Genomic DNA, 26,070 nt, shown 5'->3' with positions numbered 1-26,070 from the left:
CGGTACATCTTTCACTATGTTGGAGGACGCCTGCCAAATTATATTGACGTGCGCATGGCAAGGAGGTAGTGGTCGTAAGTTGAAGTTAACAAAGCAAACTGCTGAAGCACTCATTATGTCTACACGTAATAATGTGGCTGCTGCCAAATTGCTTCTGGCAGAGAAAGACTTTGACTACGTTCTTCCTGCTATATTCGCGGATGAAGCCTTGGAAAAGTTTTTTCGGTCAAGCCAGGCAAATAAGTGGTGGAAACTTCTATATTGACATTATGGCTGCAGCAAAAGTTTCAAATTTGCGGACACTTCTAAAACATGACATTATGCCAGAATCTAGTTCTCGTGTGCTTGATTGCGACAAGAATTGTACTTCTTCCATAACTCGAGATGAGCGAAGTGAACTCATTGACGAGATCACTCCTCAAGACACTCGGGAGCTCTTGAGGTCTGCTGATAACCTTAAGCATAAAGTTGTATATTTGACTGGATACCTTGTTCATAAATATGGTAATAGCACTAGTATGGAGGATATCATGGATGATGAAGATGGTAACGAGGTGTCATCTTACTTCTTAGATCATTTGAATAGAGGTGGACTTATGTTAGTATGTCCTTATATTTTACCCATATATCATTTTCTGTAATATCATAGAGTCAGTTGGCTGACTCGACTGACGTCACGTCTTTCCCGGCAGTCCTCGCTCGCCGCCGCCTGAGGTTGACACGTACGCCTCCTGCCTCTTGTTTGCTCGGTTTACACCTGTTGTGTCTTGTGATACCGTAAATATACGTTCATTATGGACTCAGGTGTCTCCATGCTACCCCTGTTTTACGGCAACTACCACATAATTGGTAACAGCGGTGAAGGCCAGTGATATGCGAGTGACTCTCAGTGACGGCGTGGTGTGGAGAAAACAAGATGGCCGCTCCTGCCTTGTCTCGCCCGTTGTTGTGCCTAGTGGCTGTTTTCTTTGCCTACTGTTTTACGTAGGCTTCTCAACGTTTGGATCTTCCTACAGCTACGGGAATGTCAGCTGTTTCTTGCTGTATTGTGCCTTGCTGTCTCCAGCCTCCTGCAGCTCTGCCTTGTCTGCTGTATTTTGGCCTGCCACTGCCTGCTGTCTCACGTGGGCTTCTCGACGCTTGGATCTTCCTACCTACAGCTTCGTTCGCAAGTTTTTGCCTGCAGCTTCCCTCTGCTGTCTGCCTGATAGACTGCTGTGCTCTTAAGTAGTCTTGTGAAGCCACGTGCACCTTGCTGCGTATCAAATCGCCACGTGTAGCAAGCCGACACACGCACTCCTTCGCTCTCTCGTGAGCTGTGCTTCAAGTGCCACCTGTCAGCCCCTCCGCCACCCCTCCAGCTTCTGCCGTCTTTTGTATAAGTATAACATATACTTTTGTGCTTGCTGTGAGTTTTTTTTTAGGCGATTACAGTGTTTTCCCGCCAAGGTCCGTCCTGGCGCCATCTTATGCTTCTCAGCTACTCCACACCTCAACTGACGCCCCTTGTACACCCTTCTACACAGATACGTTGGGTTAGTTCCTTCAGGGTAAGTCAGTGAGTTTATCTTGTGGTGTTTATTGTATTTATTGTGCTTTTTTTCGCCTTGGCGCCATAATTCCGGCGTCCCCTGGGCTGCGTTTGAGACGGCGCACCGGCATGTGCCGGCGTACCGAGACTCCCGGATCGTCTTTTCAAACGCTTTTGGGAGCTTCCTCCTGTAAAATAAACAAACCCGCTTCGTTGCTATGGTAACGCGTCCCTAGCGGCCAAAGCATCAGGAGCTATGATGGATCTCCAGCAAATATTTCATCCATGACTGCGAAATATTGCCACTGCTTCAAAGCACCTCTCCCACTCAGGTACTTGTAAAGTACTTCCCAGTGCATCTGTGAGCGTGACGGAGAACCAAGTCATAGTCTAGTGGAAAGGGCACGAAGGGCACTGGAAACATGTTGTTTGGGCCGCCATGTTTGTTGCACGTGCCGTTGCGCCGTCTCAAACGCACCCCTGTGTCTCTCTTAATGTTTGAGTGTTTCAGCTTCTCCCATTGGCTGTGGGACGCTGCTACCTGTATCTTGTGCTCTGATTGGCTCCTGTCTGGCCGCCATCTTGATATTTTTCCGGGCTCTTCGGTGATTCGTTATGGCACCTTGCCCTTGTCTCTGATTGGCTATCACAGCCGCGGATGATTTAAATGTTTGTTTGTAGCCTAGTACCATATGTTTTTCCTGTGTGTAGGCCTGCTTTTTATTATATTACCCTTGCAGCCTCATCAGCTCAATTATTTGATGTTTTTTTAATTTGCTAGTGCTACAGTGTTATTTACAAGTGCAACAGTGTTTTTGTGCATTGTTATTTTATTACTTTCTCCTTGAGTGACCTTGAAATTTTTTGTTTTTGTTTTTTGTTTTTTTGCTTTCTGCTTAAACTTCATTGTTTTCTCTGCATTTTCTGTCTGCCCATGCTGTTGGCTAGTTATTTTATTTTCAGTATTATTTTTCTTACACTACCTGTAATTATTTTCCTGTGAATTTTTTTTCCTTTTGATTTTTTTTTTTCATGTTTAGGTGTGATTTTCATTATATTTTTGTATGTTCATGCCTGGATTTTCATCGCAGACTGAGACTACTACTGCATCTGATTATGAAATGTGTGTCTGTGATGTATTTTCATTGCTGCTGATATCCCAGCCAGTGTATGGTGTATGGTAATGTATGTCATTGTGTTCCATTGAATACTTATTGAGTGTTTTTCAGTATAACCACTCTAGTGAATTATTTTTGAGTATCTCATACTTGATTTGCATCTTGTCCCAAGTGTTATATTTATTTTTATAATTGTACCATCTCTAATTTTTTTTATTCAGTATTGAAATCACTGCATGAAGTTTTCTCAGCAGTACTTCCATGTACTTTTGATACCAATTGCAATGCCTGGTGTATTATGAAAACTAATATTTTTGCCCGTCCTAGCTTGACTGTGCTGTGCTCTGTACTCCACTTGGTGCTACGAGATGTACTGCCCAAGTGTGTGTTTTTGAGTGAGCCCTGGACGTAGTTACTTCCATTTTGCTTCAGAGTGTAACTATAACACCTTACTTTATTGCTGTTTTTACTTATTTTATTTTTTTATGTTGCTACGCTGTGGTAAGCTTTATTCTTGCACCATGTCTTCTCATGATAATAACACTACTACTACCACAGTTACTACTGTCACTAGTATGACTACTACTCTTACTACAACTACTACTACTACTACTTCTACCCTTACTACAACTACTACTACTACTACTGCTAATGCCCCTCCTGTTCCTTCTACATTGTTTCAAAGCCCTGTGCTTGCTCCATCTTTTAAACTCTTACACCGTGATCCTTCAATTCAGAAGTTTGGTGGTGATGACATCTCTCAGTATTCTCCTTTACAAATCTTGCAACAATGTGAAGACAGTATTCGCAACTCTAACATCACTTCAGGTGTTGATAAAATTTCTTTTGTGCGTTCTCAGTTACAGCCAGGATCTATTGCTGCTGATTTAATGTCGGCTTCTGCTTTCAATCCTAAAACCCTGAATTATGATTATAACGCTTTCAGAGCAAATTTCTTACAAGCATATGGTATGCCCCAACAGCCAGATTCATTCCAGTGGGTCTTTGACGGAGCAGATACAATGACTAACAATTTTGGTGTCCTCAATTGCTTAAGAGCTCTTCCTCACTCTGCTGAATTAGCTTCTGCTGCTGTTGATTCACTTAAAGCTTCAAATTGGATTACAAATGGTACAATGTCTGAGCAGCGATTTCATGATATCATTGAATTTCTTTATTATATTAACTTTTGAACCCTAGTGAGCGCAGAATTGCATCTACACTTCCATACACTCAGACAGATAATCTACTTGATTTCTCATCCAAAATTGCTTCTAAATAAAAAGAACATCCAGCTCAAGTGCACGTTGTAGCTTCCACTACTGCTACTTCACCTTTAAATTCTGCTAACCAGACTTCACAACCTAGTGCACCAGCTTCTGATAAGCAACATGCTGTGTATGCCTGTACTTACTGTCACAAACAGGGACATACCATTAAACGTAGTTTTCTGAGACAGCGCCATGAAAGAAAAACAGTTAGTCAGAAAGTTGATGAGATGAAGAGCTTTGATTCCACCCTGTCAGCAAAGTTATGTGATGAAACAAACATGCGAAGAGTACTCCATACAGGGACGGATAATGCCCTTATACAGAGTAAGCAGTTATGCAGAAAACTGGCAGACGCCTCAGAACACCTAACTTCATAGAAGCTGTTTTAGCAAGAGATGAGATGTGAAGTTTCCAGTTAAGATTATGAGCAAAGGACAGACCGAGGATATTCATTGTGGAAGAGGAAGACAGTTGAGTGTCATTGAAGAAGAGGATAGTTGTCTGAAGGTTGTGTCAGTTGATAGATGGAGGAATTGAGTTTTTGAGGCATTGAAAACTACTAGATTTTCTCTGCCCCAATCGGAAATTCTAGAAAGATCGGAAGTCAGGCGTTCCGTGGCGTCCCCGCGTGATCTGTTGATTTCCTGAAGGGTTGGACGTCTCTGAAAGAACGTGGAAAGATGTAGGGTGGTATCATCAGCGTGGATAGGGCAAGAAGTTTGGTTAAGGTCATTAATGAATAATAGAAAGAGAGTGGGTGACAAGATAGAACCCTGAAGAACACCACTATTAATAGGTTTAGGAGAAGAACAGTAGCCGTCTACCACAGCAGCAATAGAGCGGTCAAAGGAAACTTGAGATAAAGTTGCAGAGAGAAGGATAGAAGCCGTGGAGGGCAGTTTTGAAATCAAAGCTTTATGCCAGACTCTATCAAAAGCTTTTGATATGTCTAACGCAACAGCAAAAGTTTCACCGAAATCTCTAAAAGAGGATGACCAAGACTCAGTAAGGAGCCAGAAGATCACCAGAGCGACCTTGACGGAAGCCATACTGGCGATCAGACAAAAGATTGTGAAGTGACATGTTTGAGAATCTTCCTATTCAGGATAGATTCAAAAACTTTAGACAAGCAAGAGATTAAAGCTATAGGACGGTAGTTTGAGGGGTTAGAACGGTCACCCTTTTTAGGAACAGCTCAGCGTTTTTCTCGCTATGAGTCTCTTCAAGAGTCCCGACATGTCACACGCTCTGTGCCCAGTCGCCCGAGATTGTCTTCTCGGCAGGGACGTCCTGCGTCGCGTCAAATTCTTGAACGACCACCTAAGACTTCCCTTATTTATGGTCCAGGTAATCATTCTTCTGAAGAATGCCTTAAAATTCAGCGCCTTCAGCGTCAGCAACATGTTACTGTGTCTTCACCACAGTCAAATTTTTACCAGCGCCATCATTCACCTCCCATAACGTAGACATTCTCTCAGACATGCCAGTCCGTCGATTCCTACAGTTATTGCTGCAACGGCGCGACGTCTTCATTTGCAAATGTACACTTATGGCTCTCCTTTCACAGTTTGCATTGATACAGGAGCTGACTGTAGCTTACTGACAGAACGTGCTTACCAGCACCTTAATAAATTGTATAATGTTTCTCTATCAAAAGAGAACCAGATTTTCATGCAGCTCAAGGCTCTCCTCTCAATATTATTGGTTCAGTAACTTTGCCTGTGTCCTTTCATAATCATGATTATACCTTTGATGTAAAATTTTTGTAGTAACAAATTTTGTGTTGAACTGTGATGCTCTCTTTGGCTATGATGAGTTAGTTAAACATGATATTACAATATTTCCCCGTTATCATGCTGTCAGCCATAATGGATTCATGTATTATGCTTCAGACTCGCCTGTTTCTGTTCTTACAGTTGCCTCACCACGCGTACATTTTGAACAGTCATGTCTACCTGCTTTTGACGAAGCACTGTTACTGCAGCGTACTCAGAATCCTTTGTCCCCGCAGTCAAACTTAGCACCTTTGTCCCCGGAGTCGAAACGTTCTGTCTCCTTGGATTGTTGTGCGGCTGTCATTGTTGGTGACCAGTTTATAGGTCCTACTTCAGCAACTAAAGTTCCAGTGCGTGTTCTTCGTGCCCCAGTTGGCGCATGCGTGATCTCACATCCTGATAGTGCCAGGATTCAGCGTTTAGCTTTAGAAGGTACACTCTCTACCATGCGATGTGGTCACCTTACTGATGCTTTAGTCACTAATCTCACAGGTTCGTCCATTACGCTTAAAGATGGCGTGCACCTTGGTTCCTTTAGTGTGATAGATGAAGCTTCTTTTCAGGATTCTCCACCTTTGATAGGAGCTGTAGATTCACAGTCTGCTAGTTCCTGCTCTTCAGCTGAACTGATCACTCAGTTGGAGGCACATGTCAAAGTTGCAGATTTTCCTGCAGAAGCACAGCGTCTCTATGACATTCTTGTAGCTCACAGACAAGCTATTGCTTTACCAGGTGAACCTTTAGGTGTTACTGATGTACAGCATCAAATTGACCTTTAGCCTAACACGCGCGCTATCCATGTTCCATCTTATCGCTTGCCTCATTGTCAGCGTCAAGTAGCTAAAAAATTAGTGCAAGGCATGCTTGATGAAGGTATTATTCAAGAGTCGTACTCTCCATGGAACTCACCTCTCTTCCTTGTGCCAAAGAAAGATGGTTCTTACCGTGCAGTCATTGATTTTAGGAAAGTTAACCAAGTCACAATTCCTGACCATTATCCCTTACCAGTACTTAGTGACATTTTACAGTCCATCGGTAAGGACAATACATTATTCACAACACTTGACTTGAAAAGTGGATTTTGGCAAATTCCATTGTCTCCAAGTAGGAGACCCATTACTGCATTTTCTACGCCAAAAGGTCAATTTGAGTGGCTTCGTTGCCCCATGGGTCTTCGTAACTCTCCACTAACCTGCCAACGACTAGGAAATTCACTCTTCCAAGGTCTTATTGGCGATGGTTTGTTTGTCTATCTTGATGATTTAATTTTAGTCTAAAGATTTAGACAGTCACTTTCACAAACTTGCTCTAGTGTTACAGAAATTCATAGAAGGTGGTCTTAAGCTTAACATCACAAAATGTCAATTCTTGCGTTCTCGTATTGAATTTCTTGGCCATGTTGTGGATCGCCATGGTATTCACACTACGAACGCTAAAGTCAAAGCTGTTCAAGACTTTCCTACACCAACCACGACTAACAATGTCCGATCTTTCTTGGGATTAGCAGGATATCATGTGTTCATTAAGAATTTTGCCACTATTGCGTCTCCACTAACGCATCTTCTGAAGAAAAATTTACCCTTTCATTGGGATGCAATTCATGACTACAGCTTCACTGTTCTTAAATCAGCTGTTACACAAGCTCCAGTATTATCATTTCCTGACTACTACTTGCCTTTTGTGATCTGTTCAGATGCATTGTCTCAAGGTATTGGTTCTGTCCTGATGCAACAAGTTCCGGGTAGTCGTCCCCAAGTCATTGCCTTCGCGAGTCGTGTACTTAATGCTTGTGAATCACGTTATTCAGTAACAAATCTAGGAGCTCTCGCATTAGTTTGGTCTCTTAAACATTTTAGTGACATCATTTATGGTTATCCAATTACTGTGTATACTAGTATGACCATGTTGCTGTCACACAACGTTTCAAAGGCAAAAATTTATCTGGCCGTCTAGCTAGATGGTTCCTCACCATTGAAGAATTTAATCCTGACATCAAATACCTGCCGGGTCGCGCTAATTTAGTAGCGGATGCGTTGTCCCGCAATGTTGCAGTTACTTCAATTACTCAAGTGTCAAATTTTTCCCTTGCTGAATTAGCCAGTGCTCAGAAAAGTGATCCTACCTTGTCTAAAGTCATCCAGTGTTTACAGTTTGATGATCACTCTGTTTTGCCAAAATTGCCTGTTCCCTTGTCTGAATTTAGCTTACAAGATGACATCTTGCTATGTAAAGTAATGATTGATGATCAACTAGTGACTCAACTTGTCATTCCAGATAGTTTGATTCCTACTGTACTGTCTCTTATTCATGATCTCCCTCACACAGGTCATCCTGGTCGTGATAAGTCCATTGCAATGGCACGTACTAAGTATTATTGGCCAAATATGTCACAAGACATCACTAATCATGTTTCTCAGTTTGTTGGTTGTGCTCTCAATAAAGGAAATACCAAGACTGCTCCTATTCAAGAGTATCCTACTCCCGCATGTCCGTTTGAGACAGTAGCGATTTTGTTACAGTTCCTTGTAGCACACAAGGCTCTGTGTATGTCCTAGTATGCGTAGATCATTTCAGCCGATACACAGTACTCATTCCTTTGCCTAACAAATCTGCTTCTAGCGTTGCACATGCTTTTGTTTCTAATTTTATTTGCCCTTACACTACTCCTTCAGTATTGCTTAGTGATAATGGTGCAGAATTTAAAATGAAGTGCTTCAGAAAATTTGTCAACAGTTTCACATTACTCAAACTTTCATCACTGCCTACCATCCTACTTCCAATGGATTGGTAGAGAGAACTAATCGTAAAATTCTTACCATTTTGAGACATTTAGTGGGTAAATTTCATGAATATTGGCAAGATTGGCTCCCTCATGTGAATGCTTGTATAAATGCCACTATCAATTCATCTACTGGTAAAACTCCACATTCTATTGTATTTGGACATGATAAACGTTTCCCCTTTGACATGTTAGAGAAACCGCGTTTACCAGTATATTCTGTTGATGACTATGTTCAAAACCAAGCACGAGCTATGCAAATTATTCATGATAAAGTGCGTAGTACTCTCCAGTTGTCACGTACTCAAATGACTCAATGTCAACATGCAAAAGCTACTCCTGTCTCCTTTAACATTAATGATGTGGTATTTAAATCTGCACCTGAACGAGTCAAAATTAACCACTAAATTTTCAGGTCCCTTTTTGATCCAAGAAAAATTAACTGGAAATAAATTTAAAATTTTTTATCCTTCTGCTCAGATGTCAGAAGTTGTCCATGCAGACAGACTTAAAAAGAGTGATATTTGTGTTGCTATGCCTTCACCCTTACCTCTTCCACCTGTCTCGTCTAGCTCTGTGTCTTCATCTACTTCTTTACCTTCTTCGTCCTCGTACAATCTGCGTTCCAGAGCTAACTCCTAATAGATAATTTTTGTATGATGATTTATTTTTTATGTACCATGATGATATTTATGTCCCATGATGATTATATGTCAAAATATTCTTGATGAAGCTCATGATTACATGTAAAATAATTTTTTTTTGATAAAGTGTATGCTTACATGATAATATTTTCTTTTATTATGATTAAATATCTATCAGCAGCTGATATATATATATATATATATATATATATATATATATATATATATATATATATATATATATATATATATATATATATATATATATACTTCTTTCCATTGTGTAATGTTTCCGGGGGACGCCTCGAGAACTTACTATGACAACTTACTATAAGAACTTACTGTGTGCCATATTTTATGTTCTTATTAATTCTATTTAGTGATAAGTGATTACAGACCTTATAAACAGAACTCATATTTTTGTGAGTCATGTAACGAAAATTAATGAAGTGAAAACTTGAAAATTAATGAAAATAATTAATATTTTTGTGATTGATATGAAAATTTGAAAATTAATGAAAAGATTTTATATTCTTATAAGTGATGTAATGAAAATTAGTGAAAGAAGTAATATTTTTTAAAGTGATCAGATGACAATTACTAATATGACTGTTTTTTTTTTTTGTGAAAAATGAACATTCCAGTGTTGACCTTACAATTTTTTTTTTAGATGAACTCTTATTTTATAGTGTTTATTATTTTTTTTTTTATTATCATTATCATCTACAGTGCGGGGTCGCACTGTTGTGCGTGCCCGAGTAATATGTTAGTATGTCCTTATATTTTATCCATACATCATTTTCTGTAATATCATAGAGTCAGTTGGCTGACTCGACTGACGTCACGTCTTTCCCGGCAGTCCTCGCTCGCCGCCGCCTGAGGTTGACACGTACGCCTCCTGCCTCTTGTTTGCTCGGTTTACACCTGTTGTGTCTTGTGCTACCGTAAATATACGTTCATTATGGACTCAGGTGTCTCCATGCTACCCCTGTTTTACGGCAACTACCATAGACTGAGTGTGCTAACTATTTCAACCGTCTTTTTTGTACATAATGCCTATAATAGTTTATGTTACTGCCCGCCCGTAACATACATTACTACCATCACCTCCTCCGCTTGTTACCTCGTTCGCCACCTCTCCGCCTCCCCTTCCACGTCACCGTCTCGTGAACCTTCCACGTCACCGTCTCATGAACCCTCCACGTCACCGTTTCATGAAGCCCCTGTCCCGAAGTTGGATTCACGCGGCCCCTTTCCACTCGACCGGAAGTGTTGAGCCAGCTCTTGGTTTTCTGAAAAGCAAGTTGAGATCCAAGCCTCAACCAGTGAACACAACGCCTCTTGGGTCTACCGTGGGATCAACCATCACCCAGCACTTCACCACTGCGACACCGCATAAATATCACTTCCCCTCGTCCGTGTTTTCCACATTGCCTCCATATAGGATTAGGATTATTGTTAGGTATTAAGTTGGGTTCTTTATTGTTGTATTTATTACTGTGTTATATGTATATGTGTATGTCATTTTCCTGTGTTTCATTTTATATATCTGTGTTTCATGTTTCGTGTTATATCTGTGTCAATTTCATTATGGGTTATTAAAATAGCTTTTTTAAATTGACCCCCTTTTGCATTTCCTCACCAGTTGAACCTGCAGTGTTTTTTTATTGTTATTGTTCACCGGCTCCCCGATGCCAATCTTACCAGTTTAACCGGTGAACGTAACAATTGGCGACCGTGACAGGACCATTATAACCCATGTTCAGTGTTCCATTTTTCCAGTGACTTTTTTTCTGTGATTCCATTATTTTTTTGTTTATGTGGTGTTGTGACTTTGATGTGTGTTTTTTTTTCTGTGACTTACTCTGTGTGTGGTTTGAATTTACCTTTGTGCGATCAAGTGGCTCCTTTTGGGTTAAAACGTGCTTCGTGACTTTCATTGGTATCGCATAACAGTGGTAGAGCAGGAAACCAGGTAGAAAGGCGTGTTCACCGATAGCACTTATCTCTATTTTTTGCACATAGGTAGGTGTGTAATAAGTGCTATCCAAGTGTTGGGATCATCATATGTTCATGCGAACCCTCAATCCCCTCACTTCGCGGATAATTTTTCTCGCTAGTTAGAATCGGCCATTTTAACTAGTCTCTCAGACTAATCCGCCTCCTTATCAATAACAAGTCTCAGTACAATTCGCTCCTCACTCTCAAGTCTCGTAACTAGAGTAATCCGGATCCCTCTTAATGCCGTAACTCTCTAGTTTATCCCTCATTAGTGATTGTACTCATAAGTGTTTACTTAAGTATAATCTAGGTAATTTCAAGGTTGCCTTTATTATCACTCTGCCAAGTTCCTCACTTAAGTAATTCGCTTATCATTTTTTTTTTTTGTTGTGGTTTAACATCTATTTAATATGGCTTCCGCTCAATTTAACGTTGAAGATTTTTGTGCCGACCCTTCTCTGGAACAACTTAAAGATGCTAATATCAAGAAGGACCAATGGAAGACCATCGCTAAACATTTTGATGTTCCCATCACGTCTCAGATGACTAAAGAGGTCATTAAGAATGTAGTTGTTGAACATCTAGTGCAAGAAGGTCAGTTGCTAGGAAATGCCATAGAAGAGTTAACTCCCATGTCAGCCTCTACGAGGACTATAATACACAGTCCCCAGGAAGAACAGGATAAGAGTAGGATAAGTCAATGGGAAATTGAGAAGCTTAAACTAGAATACCGGATGCATGAAAACAAATGCAACTACAGGCAGAAAAAGAAGCGAAATAAATGCAACTACAGGAAAAACAAATGCAACTACAGACAGAAAAATAAGATAAAGAGAGAGAATTTCAGTTACAACTTAGAAGGCAGGAGAAAGAGTTAGAAATTCAGGAGTTAGCCCTACGAAATGACGCTAAGTTTAGAGGGGAAGAAATAGATATAAAGAAACAGTTAGCAAGCTTTAATCCTGCTATAGCTGCTCCGCTAGTTCCCCCTTTTGATGAATCTGATGTTGACGGGTCATTTCGCGCTTTTGAGAGCATTGCTAATAGGAATAAATGGCCCAAGGATCAGTGGGTGTCTCTCCTTGTCCCTAAGCTAGTAGGAAAAGCTTATAGGGTATACAACGGCCTTAGTGATGAGGTAGAATATGAAGAGATCAAAGGTAACATTCTAGACGCCTACTATATCACTTCTGATGGATACAGACATCAGTTTCGAAAGTATGTGAAACCAGAGTCTCACACCTATGTTGAATTTGCTAGTGAGAAACTAAGACAATTTAAGAAATGGTTAGCCGCCCTTAACATTACCACCTTTTCGGAGTTGCTCAATCTAATGGTCCTGGAAGAATGGAAGAACAAGTTACCCTTTAATATTCTGAGGCATGTGGAAGAACGGGGAGAGAGTGATCTTATGTCTGCCGCTAAAGTGGCTGATGCGTTTGCTTTGTTGATGGGATCCCTGGGTAATAGAGGTCGTGGTTCACTATCTAATGTTAGGTCCTCCTTTGGGGAAGGTTTTGGGGGCGCGGGTGGTAAGCCGACCGGATTCTCGCCAAATGCATATAATTCCCCCCTGGTGTACATACTGTAAGAAGCCAGGTCACACGATCCAAAAATGTAGACACCCAAATTGCAAGGCCTCTCAACGTCAACTTTCTTTTATGGCCCCTAAACCTAACACATTTAAGAACAAGAAACCAGTGGCCCTAGCTAACCCTGTCAACTCTCCTCTAGAACTTTATGACTCGTACATGTATCAAGGTAAAGTGTCCCTGACTGATGGTAAAAACAAGGCAATAAATGTCAAGGTTCTGCGTGATACAGGTGCTGCCCAATCCATCTTAAGGGAAGATGTCATCCCTAACATCAAACAGACTTTCAGTGGGAGAAGGTGATCCTTACAGGTCTCGAATCACAGCTCTCTTATCCCTTGGCTAATATTAGCTAACAGTGCCCGTTCATTTCAGGAGAGGTTGAGGTAGCCATTAAACCTGGTGAACTGCCAGTACCGGGGGTACATCTTGTACTGGGTAATGATCTTGCGGGTAACTTGGCTGTTCCAAACTTAATTGTTCTTGATTCTCCCTTAACAGAAAGTCCCACTAAGACCCTGGAAGAAACATCCCCTCACTTCTTCCCAGTGTGTGCAGTCACCAGGTCTCAGTCCAAGTCCCCTGCCCTTTCACCACCTCCTCCACCAATGATTGCCTCTACTGACAACTTGTACAATAACATCATTTCAAAGGAGAATTTGATTAATGCTCAGGAACAGGATCTCACTTTGGCTAAGATCAGACATGTTGCCAGTGAGACAAAGGATATGTCTAAATTGCCTTGTTTTTATTATCAGGAAGAGGTCCTGATGCGTGCCTACAGACCTCCTGAACTGAAACAACTAGACACCTGGTCAGAAACACATCAAGTTGTCATCCCCTTGTCTGTAAGACCAGCCATTATAGAACTAGCTCATGATGGATTGTCAGGTCATCTAGGCATCCAAAAAACCTACAAGAAGGCTCTTCAACATTTTTTTTGGCCAGGAATGAAAAAGGATGTGTCACACTATGTAAAAACATGTCACATATGTCAAATTGTGGGTAAGCCTAACGAACGCCTTGTGCCAGCTCCTCTGACGCCTATTCCAGTTCAGACGGAGCCCTTCGAAAAATCATTCTAGACTGCGTAGGGCCCTTACCCAAAACCAAACGAGGGAATCAGTATTTGTTAACCCTCATGGATCCCACTACCAGGTACCCTGAAGCATTCCCTCTTAAGAACATCACATCAAAGACCATTGTAAAACATCTAATACATTTTTTCACCTCGGTAGGAATTCCAAAACAAATTCAGTCTGACAAGGGTAGCAATTTCACTAGCCATTTTTTCCAACAGATAGAGAATGAGCTAAACATCGACCATGTTACCTCCTCGGCTTACCACCCCCAATCCCAAGGCTGTCTGGAGCGGTTTCACCAAACATTAAAATCCATGATGAAGAAGTATTGCTTGGAGCATCAAGGAGACTGGGATGAAAGTATTTCTTTCCTTCTCTTCGCTTTAAGAGAATCTCCTCAAAATACTTTAGGTTACTCCCCTTTGGAATTACTCTATGGTAGACAGATCATGGGGCCTCTCAAAATATTAAAGGATCAATGGTTTACTCAAAATACTCCTTCAAGCCCTAGTGTGTCCGACTACATCAGTAACCTTATGAATAAAATCAGTGAAGTCAGATCTTTTGCTAAATCAAACTTACTCAAATCTCAAACTAAAATGCAACAGAATTCTCTTCCCAAATCTGTCATGAGAAGTTTCAAACCAGGAGACAAGGTTTTACTTTTTCTCCCCACTCCAGGCAATGCTCTTCACAGTAAGTTCATGGGACCTTATGTTGTGGCTCAAAAATATAAGTCCATTAAATTATGTGGCCCACACTCCTGACCGTCGTAAGGATTCCCAACTAGTTCATATTAATCTAATGAAACCTTACCACACCAGAGAACCAGAGGACGACTTGTCTCGCACTGTACCTGTATGTCTGGTAGGGAAGGAGTCTGGTCCTGTGCCCCCCGAGGAAGAGTCCGACATCGAATTCCTCTTCTCGTCACCTAAAGGACGCCCCTCAAACAGCCAAATCATGTCCAACCTTGATAAGGTGTTTCTTTCCTTAACACCTTCACAACAGTCTGATCTTAAAAAGTTATTGCTAGACTTTTCTGAAATCACAGGTGACCTTCCAGGAGTTTGTAATACTATCCAACATGACATAATATTAATATCTAATGACATCAAGCCTATAAGATAACCAGCCTATCGCATTTCACCCATTAAAAGAGACTTGATGAAAAAAAGAGGTAGACTATCTGCTCTGTCATCACCTTGCAGAACCTAGTATATCTCCCTGGGCTTCTCCCTGCCTGTTAACATCTAAGCCAGATGGTAGTAGTCGATTTTGCACCGACTACAGGAAATTAAATGAAATGACGGTGCCAGACTCATACCCATTGCCCTTGATAGAGGACCTTATAGATAGTATAGGAGTAGCCAAATTTGTAACCACTATAGACTTACTTAAAGGTTACTACCAGATTCCCCTCTCGGACGAGGCCCAAATAATATCCGCCTTCATCACCCCCTTCGGACTATACCAGTACACAGTGATGCCCTTTGGCTTGTCTAATGCTCCCGCCACCTTCCAGAGGGCTATAAATTACATCACTCAGGACTTGGAGGGGAACATCTGCATATCTGGACGACCTGGTGGTGACTGCGGACGACTGGGCGACACATCTGACCCGTCTTCGGAGGCTGATGGGTCGGTTGCAGGAAGCCGGGCTTACAATCAACCTGGCCAAGTCCACCTTCGGGAAGTCTACGGTGGTCTACCTGGGACATGTGGTGGGGAACGGCAAGGTTCGCCCCAAGAGAGCTAACGTGGAGGCCATCCTTGGCTTCCTGTCCCTACCACCAGGAAAGCTCTCATGAGGTTCTTGGGGATGGCTGGTTTCTACAGAAGATTCTGTAGGAACTTCTCCACCCTGGCCGCCCCCCTGACGGACCTTATCAGCACTTCCGTCCCCTTCCACTGGACCCCGACCTGTGACCAAGCCTTCCAACATCTCAAGGCGTTTCTCCTCGGAACCAGTGGTCTGACGCCGGATCACTCCCGCCCCTTCCATCTACAAGTGGACGTGAGTGGAGTTGGAGTGGGTGCTGTCCTACTACAAACGGACCCTACAAGCGGCATCCTCCATCCCATCGCCTATCACTCCGCCAAGCTGAAAAAACATCAACTCAACTACTCCACCATCGAGAAGGAGGCTCTGGCACTCGTCCTGGCGCTCCAACGTTTTGAGTGCTATCTTCATCCTGGTCCTCAAACTACGGAGGTCTTCACCGATCACAATCCTCTGGCCTTCCTTCACGGCATGAAGAACCGAAACCAACACATTCTTAGGTGGGCCTTGTTAACTCAAGCCTTCAACTTGGAAGTCCACCATATCAAGGGGATGGACAACATCATCGCCGACGCCTTATCAAGATCTCCCGTCTCACCTCCTTCATGAGCCCATTACGGAGTTACTACCATCACCTCCTCCGCTTGTTACCTCGTTCGCCACCTCTCCGCCTCCCCTTCCACGTCACCGTCTCGTGAACCTTCCACGTCACCGTCTCATGAACCCTCCACGTCACCGTTTCATGAAGCCCCGCTACTGTCCCGAAGTTGGATTCACGCGGCCCTTTCGACTCGACCGGAAGTGTTGAGCCAGCTCTTGGTTTTCTGAAAAGCAAGTTGAGATCCAAGCCTCAACCAGTGAACACAACGCCTCTTGGGTCTACCGTGGGATCAACCATCACCCAGCACTTCACCACTGCGACACCGCATAAGTATCACTTCCCCTCGTCCGTGTTTTCCACATTGCCTCCATATAGGTTTAGGATTATTGTTAGGTATTAAGTTGGGTTCTTTAGTGTTGTATTTATTACTGTGTTATATGTATATGTGTATGTCATTTTCCTGTGTAGACACTTCTAACCAGTCTCATAAGTTTTATTTAGTTTGGCTTGTTGAGATTAGTATTTGGTTCGGTAAGATAAGTTTCTTATGATTTCACGTGCATACACAGTTAAGTTAGATTATATTTCATTACATTTGGTTTGGTTAGCTTAGTAGTATTCTTTGGTGCTTTTCCATTGCGACAATTTTAATGGTTACGTTAAGTTTGATTTTATTTGGCTTGGTTAGGTAAATATTTGATTTGGTAAGTAAGTAAGTAAGTTTTATTGCCATATTGAATATACATACAGCATGAAAATCATTTTGGCATATACAGTAAGCTCATCCACATGATTACAAAAAAAAAAAAAAAAAAAAAAAAAAATATATATATATATATATATATATATATATATATATATATATATATATATTACAGAAACATACTACCTTAACAACGTATTACAGAAAGATCCTTCATCGAGGGACTGAGGAATTATAAAGCTTTATACTCATAGGGATAAAAGAATTCCTAAATCTACTTGTTTGCAGCTTGGGGAGTGCTAGTCTCTTACCCGATCTCAGGAAATTGTACTGACAGTGCAGTGGATGTTGAACATCATTCATAATTTTCCCCAATTATTTTATTACCACTGTATTGTATACCTCGTCTAAGCATTCTGTTCTAGCTTTAAGTTTGCCTGCGGTTTTTACAATTTTCTTTAGTTTATTTTTGTCTTGACATGTTAAAGATCCATACCAAACTGGAATTGCGAAGCACAGAATTGATTCGATTACAGCCTTATAAAATAAAGTTAATACTGATTTATCTACATGAATATTTCTTAGCATTCTTAGAAAATGAATACGCTGTTTACATTTTTTTGTACAGCTTTGATGTGTTTGCAGATCCTGTCAGTTTGTTGTCAATTATGACACCAAGATATTTGTATTAATTTACTCTTTCAACTTGCTCGTTAGCTATGACAAGTGGATCCGGAATAGAGTTATTTCTCCTGAAATCAATTACTATTTCCTTTGTTTTCTTTATATTCAGATTTAAGAAATTGTACTTACACCATAGTACAAAGTCGTCAACTTGCTTCAAGAACTCACGTGAATTCTCGTTACTAATTTTACCAATGATTGCGGTGTTATCTGCATATTTTATTATAGAACAGCTGGAATATTTACTTTTGCAGTCATTTCTATATAGTGTAAAGAGTAGTGGAGCAAGTACACATCCTTGAGGCGCCCCAGTGTTCGTGGTAACTATCAGATTTTACATTTTTTATTTTAGTATATTGTGTCCGCATTGTAAGATAACTATGTATCCATTTGATGAGTTTGCTATTTACATTAATTTCTAATAGCTTATTTAGTAATAAATGGGGTTGAATAATGTTAAAAGCACTGCTAAAATCTATAAAAAGTATTCGAACTTGTGTATCTTGGGTTTCTAAATGTTCGTAAATAGGATGAAGTAGTGTTAATATGGCGTCTTGAACACATCTGTTTTTACATTACGCAAATTGTAAATTATCTCGCTTTGAGTCTATGTATTTACAAAGATAGGGTTTCACCACGTGCTCTAAACATTTCATTAAAATAGGGGTAAGTGCAATAGGTCGCAGATCGTTTAGCTCTTTTGGATTATTATTTTTAGGTACAGGAATAATCTCCGATTTTTTCCACACATCTGGTATCACAGACTGGTCCAGTGAAGCTTGAAAAAAATTCCAAACAGGATTAACGAGTTGTTCTGCACAGTATTTCAGTAGTTTTGAACCTATATTGTCTGGACCACCTGCTTTTCCACATTTAATACTCTTCAAGAAGCGCTTTGTATGTTCTCGTGTAATAGTTATTTGCTCCGGTTCAATACCATAGACAATTGACATAGTTTTTTTACATTGTACATTAAAATCGTATAAATCAAATCTGGCATAAAAAGAGTTCAAGTTATTTACATATTCGTGAACATTTGGTGGTCTATTCTCAGTTTCCTCTTCTTAGAATCACACAACATTTTCACCCCATCCCAGGAATCTTTAGGGTTGACTTAAACTGATTTTCTATTTTAATCTTTTATGCATGTTTAGCGTCATTTATTTTCCTTTTTAATTGTCTTTGTATTTCCGCACCACCGTTTGTGTCACCATTTGCAAAATTCCTTTTCTTTTCCTTCACTAGTGCTTTTATATCAGAATTAATCCACGGTTTATTTCTTGGAACTATCATATCCGTACAGAAATTTACATATGAGTTGAAAACATCTAAATAATAATTAATGCTCTCTGTTTCTGAATATAATGCTTCCCAGTCCGTACATTCAAAACACACCTTTTCTTCATTTTTCCAGTTTCTTACACTAATTTTCTCATGTGATTAACTTCTATGTTTTTGTATGTATGTTGGGGCTAGAAACACCATATTGTGGTCGGAATCACCTAGTTTTTTGCCTTTTGATATGCACGATAACCATTTATGATATTACAGTACATTTTATCTAGTGTAGCGCTTCCTCTCGTGGGACACGTTACGGTCTGTTGATAAGTGGGCACGCTCGATTGAAAATAACAATGATTAAAATCACCTAGCACAATCACTATACCTTCTGGGTTATTATTTTCGTATTTTTGTACACAATTCAGCAGCTTTTCACTGGCTATCGTTTCACTAGCATGAGGTGGGATATATACTGTTATAACAATTATATTGTTAAACTCCCGAGGAAGATAGAATGGTCGACAGGTTATCACTAAATATTCCAGATCATCGCAGCACACACGTTCCTTCACGTTGACTTGTGTACACCATCTCTCGTTGATATACACGGCGACTCCTCTTCCTTTCTGCTTCACTGTCCTTTCTGTCTCCTCATACCAATGAAAATCCATCTATATTCACGGTTTCATCCACATCTTTTTCTTGAAGCCACGTCTCAGTTAATGCTATGAATCCACTTTCTCGGTAGTCCCTTATGTACTTACAGTTTGCAGCAAATTCATCTATTTTGTTCCTCACCGACCGGACATTTCCGAACGTCACAGCAGGAAGTGGGGTCTTGATTCCTCTCCTCCTCAGTTTTGCTCGAACTCCACCTCTCCTATCTCGTCTGCGGTTGTTTTTCTTCGTAGATAAATTTTCCTGCAGGACATCTTATGATTTCATGTACACATAAAGTTAAGTTAGTTTAGATTTCATTATATTTGGTTTGGTTAGGTTAGTATTATTCTTTAGGGCTTTTTCATTGTGACATTTTTCATGGTTAGGTTAAGTAAGGTTAAGTTTGATTAAGTTTGGCTTGGTTAGGTTACTATTTGGTTCAGTAAGATAAGTATCTTATGATTCCATGTGCACACAAGTTTAAGTTAAGTTGACTTTCATGAAAATTACCTGTACTATATTTCATGCCAAAACTTTGATAACATCTAAATCAGCAGAGAAACAATTTGTTTGATAGGTAAACATAGTCATAAACTCTTATTATCTATGTGATAGTAATTTTTAAAAACACATTATGTTGAATTGTTTTTATTAATGATTATGAAGTGTAGAGCAAGTAACTCTAGATGACCACTAGCACAGCATACAATTGTTAATCCATTATTCAATTATTATTTTTCTAGGGTTCACAAAAGGAAACGCAGTGTTGTTGAAGGGGGATAGGGCAACTCAAGCAGCGATTTCACGTTCTGCATGGTGAGGTACGAGTGAGCCCCCCTCCCAAGGTCTGCAAAATTATACACATATGTGGTTTTGCTTCACAATATTTGCAAGGAACGGAATATTCCTCTTCCCCTGGATGAAGACCTACCTATGGGTGCAGAGGCTGATGTTCCAGTGTCATTGCAACCACATGATGTAGCAGAAGTGCCTGCCAATGCAGCCGGTGGTCACCGAAATGATGGTCGTGCATATCGGGATGCATTCTTCAACTTGCATTATTTTCAAGTATGCTGAATCTCAGCAAGAGATGTGTTATATGTTACAATTTTAAACAAATACTTTATCGTAGATGTACAAATTTGCCCTGTTACAGTAATTGACGTATTTTATACTTGATGATACTATGTATTTTTCTGATTTTATTACTTCTCTTTTCAGCAATGAGGACTGATGAGATGTCTTCAACAAGGTTTCATGTACCCACTTTGGTAATGTTTCTTACTTTTATGTCTTATAATAGATATACCTTATTACCATCATCTCCAGTCCTTTAACTACAATATATGATGATATTTTTTTGACATTCTCATCATTTGTTTCAAATCAGGACATACTATAAAATAAAACATTCTAATTACATTAAAAACAATTGAAATTAGTTAGAAGTCACGTAAGAGAAATCAGTAACAGTACTCATGAAAATGTTAATGCTTATGAAAAATAAGTCTATACTAGAAATGACACAAGTAGTATTCATTTGTCTGTTTTATTACCGTCTATTATTATTATTTTTTTTTTGGTAATATTTTATTTTCAGGTGCATGGCAGCCTTCACTGCCCGAGCAGCAGACGTGTATGCATCAGCAGCCACTTCCACTGCCCGAGCAGCTGCCACATGTGCCTCCTGATCTAAAGGAGGCTCAGCATGCTGCTGCTGAGCATCAGTAGAGTCATCCAACGGGATGGAAAAGACTGCTGCTGCTTCCGCGGTGTCACTGCAAGCAATGGACACATCATTACATAGGTGTATAAACTTAAAACTTGATCAGTCTTTTGAAAACAGAAATAATATTTTACCCTTATTTGTTATTTTTATAAAACTTACATGGCCTTCAATAAAGTAAGCATAAATTAAAATACATGTTAGAAAAAAAAATGAGGAAATTATGGGAAATAGTTTGGTGCCCTTGACTGGCACATTGTGTAAGAAAGATCAGGAAATGAATGTTAAACTGTTTACAGACATTTTTTCTTTCCTTTCACTTAATGGAGCTTTACTGACAATGAAAAGTATTATGATTACGCAACCAATATTTTACCCATATTTGTTATTTTCATACAACTTCCATGGACTTAAATATACAAGGTATAAAATTATAATCTATGTTAGAAAAAAACAGGAAGTGGGGGAAAAAGCTAGGCAGGGAGGGAAAGTGGGAGAGGTTCTGAAAGCAAGGGTGTGTAATAATGAGAATAAAGCTGAAGACTTATAGGTAAGTTTGAGTAGAGACAAGGAGGTAGGTGATATTGGTGGAGTAGCTTCAGCCTAAGGAAAAGCTAGTGATAAAAGCAAAGGATTAAACTGTATGAAATGAAACTAAGGAAAAGATCCATTATATCAGCCACTGTATCTTCTCCCATGATTGTTTTATTATCATGGCCCAGAATAGAACTGATGATGTCATCAAGCTGATCCTGCGGTGGAGGAGGAGGACCATCACCTTAAAGAAGAAATAAAAAAAAAAAAAAAACAGGTGTAACTGGTTAGAAATTGAAAAAAAAAAAAAGTAAAACACTTCTAAACACCATGGTAGTTTCTCTGTGTAGGTGTATCATTTTAGGTCAAGTGTGGTGTGTATAAAACTTTTAAAAAACCAATAAGACAATAATAAGGAAATTAACTCACCGGTTCTATTATGTTCCTCACGGGAACGTTGAATCCTTTGTCTGGATCGGGAGCAGATGAAAAACCACCTCTTCAGCAGTTCTATTGTTGTGAAATGTATTATTTAGAGTGGAAGCGATTGCTTCCCATATTACATGCTTTTTTATTTTGGAAACTCCCTCCATTTTGAAGCTTCCTTTAAACATCTTTACTTCGTCCTGGTATAATTGGGCCAGGCGCAGTGACTCTTCCTCGCCCCAGTGTGCCTTACTGATGCGTTTTATTCAGGTGGCACAGAGTCCATGTTGATAGCTGCAAAGTTTGAAGAAATATAATTAATATTGCGTCATTTTGCCTTGATTCAAATTCCTGAGGTAATAAGTTAGGTTAGTTAAGTATTGATTTTTTTTTATCTTTATATATATATATATATATATATATATATATATATATATATATATATATATATATATATAGTGCCAATAGATTTACTTGAAGAGTATAGGAAGCCACCCATTAGTAGCACAGGCAGTTTCATTTATAGTAATATTCACAAATACCCTAATTTTACCTAAGTAAAGCCAATCTAACCTTACAATACCTAATTTGTCTACCGCCCTCCAAGTAAGTGAATACTTGGGCCTATTATAGTGGGGATAGGATCACTGGTCTGCAGCCCTTACAGCAATAAACTTTAATTAAAATAATAATAATAATAAAATGCTGGGTGCCATATTTTGATTTCACTACACATAGAAGCGGGAAGAGTTTAAATTTGTGACACATGGACATATATAAAATGTTTCAACTCAGCTGGAATGAGAAGCTCTAGGTACACCATGTGGTATTCAGTAAATACTTGGGCCTATCAGTGTGGATATGATCACTGATCTGCAGCTCTTACAGCAATTAACTTTAATTAAGAAACAATTAATAAAATGTTGGGTGTCATATTTTTATTTTACTACACATAGAAGCGGGAAGAGTTTTAATTTGTGACACATGGACATATATAAAATGTTTTCAAGTTAGCTGGAATGTTAGTAATATACCTAATACCTTAAACTTCTCCTATAAAGTAATATTAAGTGCTGTTTCTAACACATTAAAGCCTTACCTTATACAGTTGGTGGATAAGTGATGGCTAGAAAAGGCGAAATACTCGTACACTGCTGGCTGGAAAACGCGAGAACCTCTTTGAAGAGCTTGTGTGTAGCTGCTTGGAATGTTTGCTCGTTACCAACGGGAATACATTTTACTGCATATATTTTTCTTCGGAAATATTTACTTTTATTCAATATTACTTACCCGATACTTGTATTATAAAATTATATAAATAAAAGACAAAGAAAATGCTAGTATAATCATGTTTTCTTCAATATCACCGATGTCGATATTTTGTAAGCAATGCGTTCTAGCGCGCAAAGTACGGTACATCAAAAGCAATCTAAGCACAACGACTTTTGACGGCCCTAAACCGTTGACCCTAAGCTAAGTACGATTTCAGATTTAACTCGCATCTGCCTAAGACAGTTTCGTGGATATGGGGCCCAGGCTGGTGTGTATGTGTGTTTGGGTATTAGGTAGTGCTGTGGAACAAGGTGGTTCTGCTACATCGCACCCCCCCCCGCCCCCAACTGTCACTGATGAGTCAGGAACTGTGTTAAGGATGGCACAGCTGGCCCTCAGTAATTCGGCAACCTTGAGACCAAAGATTTGTAGAATCTAAAAGTGTATTTTTTAATGTATAAAATGGTGTATTGAGTTGATAGATTGACTAGTAGCTGTAGAGAAGATTATGGCTGGCAGCATGACACATGACACATCACACATTATTATTATTATTATTATTTTATTGACCAGGGAAAGGAGAGGAGCTGGAAGGGTTGTAGAGTGGAAGGATAAAGATATACCGTAACACAAGCACAACTGTTTTCACTGTTTAACCCCCTCCATTACATTACTGACATATTTTTACCTTGAGATTTGTGTACCAGTAGACCATTTTATTGACATTAGGAAGGGTCGATGGAGGTCACAAGATTAATGGTCACAGTCTTCATTATTGTAACCCCTTCAGTACTTGTAATAAGGCAGGTACTCAAATAAACTGGCTGTGTATTTGTAGTTAGACAATTGAATAGTAGAAAATGAATTATATGATAAGGATACTGGATATACAGAAGAATCTATACTTTCTTTATTTTGTACTTTATTTAAATATGAATGCCTTACAAACTGCAATAAATTACTTAAAAATCATTTTGTGTAGTGTTTAAGTCTTATTATCATGAGTTAAATACAAATGTACTATAATCTGCAATAAATAACTTATAAACTATTATGTATAGTCTTAAAATCTCCTGTGTGTGTTATATTGTAAGGGAGATACGCCGTGCCGGCTCTTCCTCCCTTCCTAACTACCTTCTATAGTCTATACGCTTCTATACGTCCAGCCGGCTTCGTTATACCCCCCAAGGCAGGCCCTTGTTTAAGTTTTGGATCTCTGGTACCACGAAGGCTTCGATACCAAAAGGCTTTGCTACTGGCCTTGGCTCCGCCCTTTCCGAGGCTACGATGGGAGGCGGGTTTTGAGGACAGAACAGATAGTCAGACACCAGCACACCGCCCCTCGGTGAACACCTAGTCTCTCTTCGAGCTGGTTCTTTTTTCTCACCGGAAGAGCAGCCAGCCTTGGCTCCTGCTGCTTCTCTCCATATCTTCACCTGCTACCACTGTCGTCACCCTGCCGCACTCCAGCTTCTGGACTTCACCTCCTGGCTTGTTGCTGAGTGGATCTTCACTGGTGCGCCTAGCCCCAGTGACTCAGCACGCCGTCTCCTTGCACACGACAGCAGTGGTTCGGTTATTTGTTTATTGTCTCTTAGTGTTAATACACTCATTTTGTTTTGTCTTGTTTTCCTTTTCAAAGGACTAGTCTACTTAATCCTGGCTTAACATCATATATTTTGAGGGCGAGAGATCGTGGGCTCCCGTTTCCTCATATATATATATATATATATATATATATATATATATATATATATATATATATATATATATATATATAAAGACTTATCAATTAAAGACAACCAATTTTCAAAACCATATGCTCATATCTACATTATGAGAAGTGTCATGCAATGATTTGTTTTCTCATTCTATTTCTAGCTATTACCCTTGCATTCCTTCTTCCACCACCAGCCAGTACAGGAAAAGCCTCTGGGTCATCCATGTCTTCAAGGTTCACCACTACTTCACCCAGTAGTGGAATATTCATCTTTCTGCAGTAGTTATGAAGTAATATGGTCACTGCAGCAATCTTTTCACATTTGACAAGGGCTGACACATCCCTGCGTTACTCCATAATGTGTCTGCCAACACACTTTGGAAAGATACACTTACATAAAATCTAGATGTCATCACCTGTAAGTGACAAGGCACTGCATGAGATCTTCTCGGCCAATTTTTGGTTCCAGTCTGAGGCACAATTGAAGAAGTTCTTGTCTTGAGATCATCACTGATGGAAAATGGATAAGTTAGGTCTCTATATACTTGATCACGTCTCAGTGCCCTGCTTACTGCCGCATTGTTTTGCAACACTAGTTGCAACTCCATCTTTGACAAGACTATTTCTTCTTATTATAACCTTTTCAGCTTTGGATCACTTAGCAGGTCATCCTTCTCAGCCTCTGGGAGGGACAAAGATGAACACAGACTGAACATTAACACGTCTCTTTGCTGTTAATCTCTCTGTTGTTTCCCACACCAGCACAAGAAACTTTTTATCTCTTGCTATATTTTCTCTTTCTTCCTTGCCACCATACAGTCCCATCACAGTAAGAACCTCTCTCATTCCTCTTTCCCTAAATGAACTCCACCCCATTTCACCTCTGA

The 26,070-nt window shown here is 39.8% G+C and overlaps 1 long non-coding RNA gene across 1 annotated transcript; it reads right to left on the bottom strand.

Moving 5' to 3' along the window:
* Positions 1 to 21,040: 21,040 nt before the first annotated feature.
* Positions 21,041 to 23,400, bottom strand: LOC123504556. The gene is made up of 3 exons (XR_006674866.1): positions 23,291 to 23,400; positions 22,195 to 22,485; positions 21,041 to 21,283 (listed from the first exon to the last, which is right to left on the bottom strand). It is a non-coding gene; the product is annotated as an uncharacterized LOC123504556 (long non-coding RNA).
* Between the last annotated feature and the right edge of the window lie 2,670 nt (positions 23,401 to 26,070).

This window comes from Portunus trituberculatus, chromosome 16 (assembly GCF_017591435.1).
Source record: "Portunus trituberculatus isolate SZX2019 chromosome 16, ASM1759143v1, whole genome shotgun sequence".
Taxonomy (NCBI): Eukaryota; Metazoa; Arthropoda; class Malacostraca; order Decapoda; family Portunidae; genus Portunus; species Portunus trituberculatus.
The sequence above is the reverse complement of the archived record's forward strand: the minus strand, read 5'-3'. Positions and strand labels throughout refer to the sequence as shown.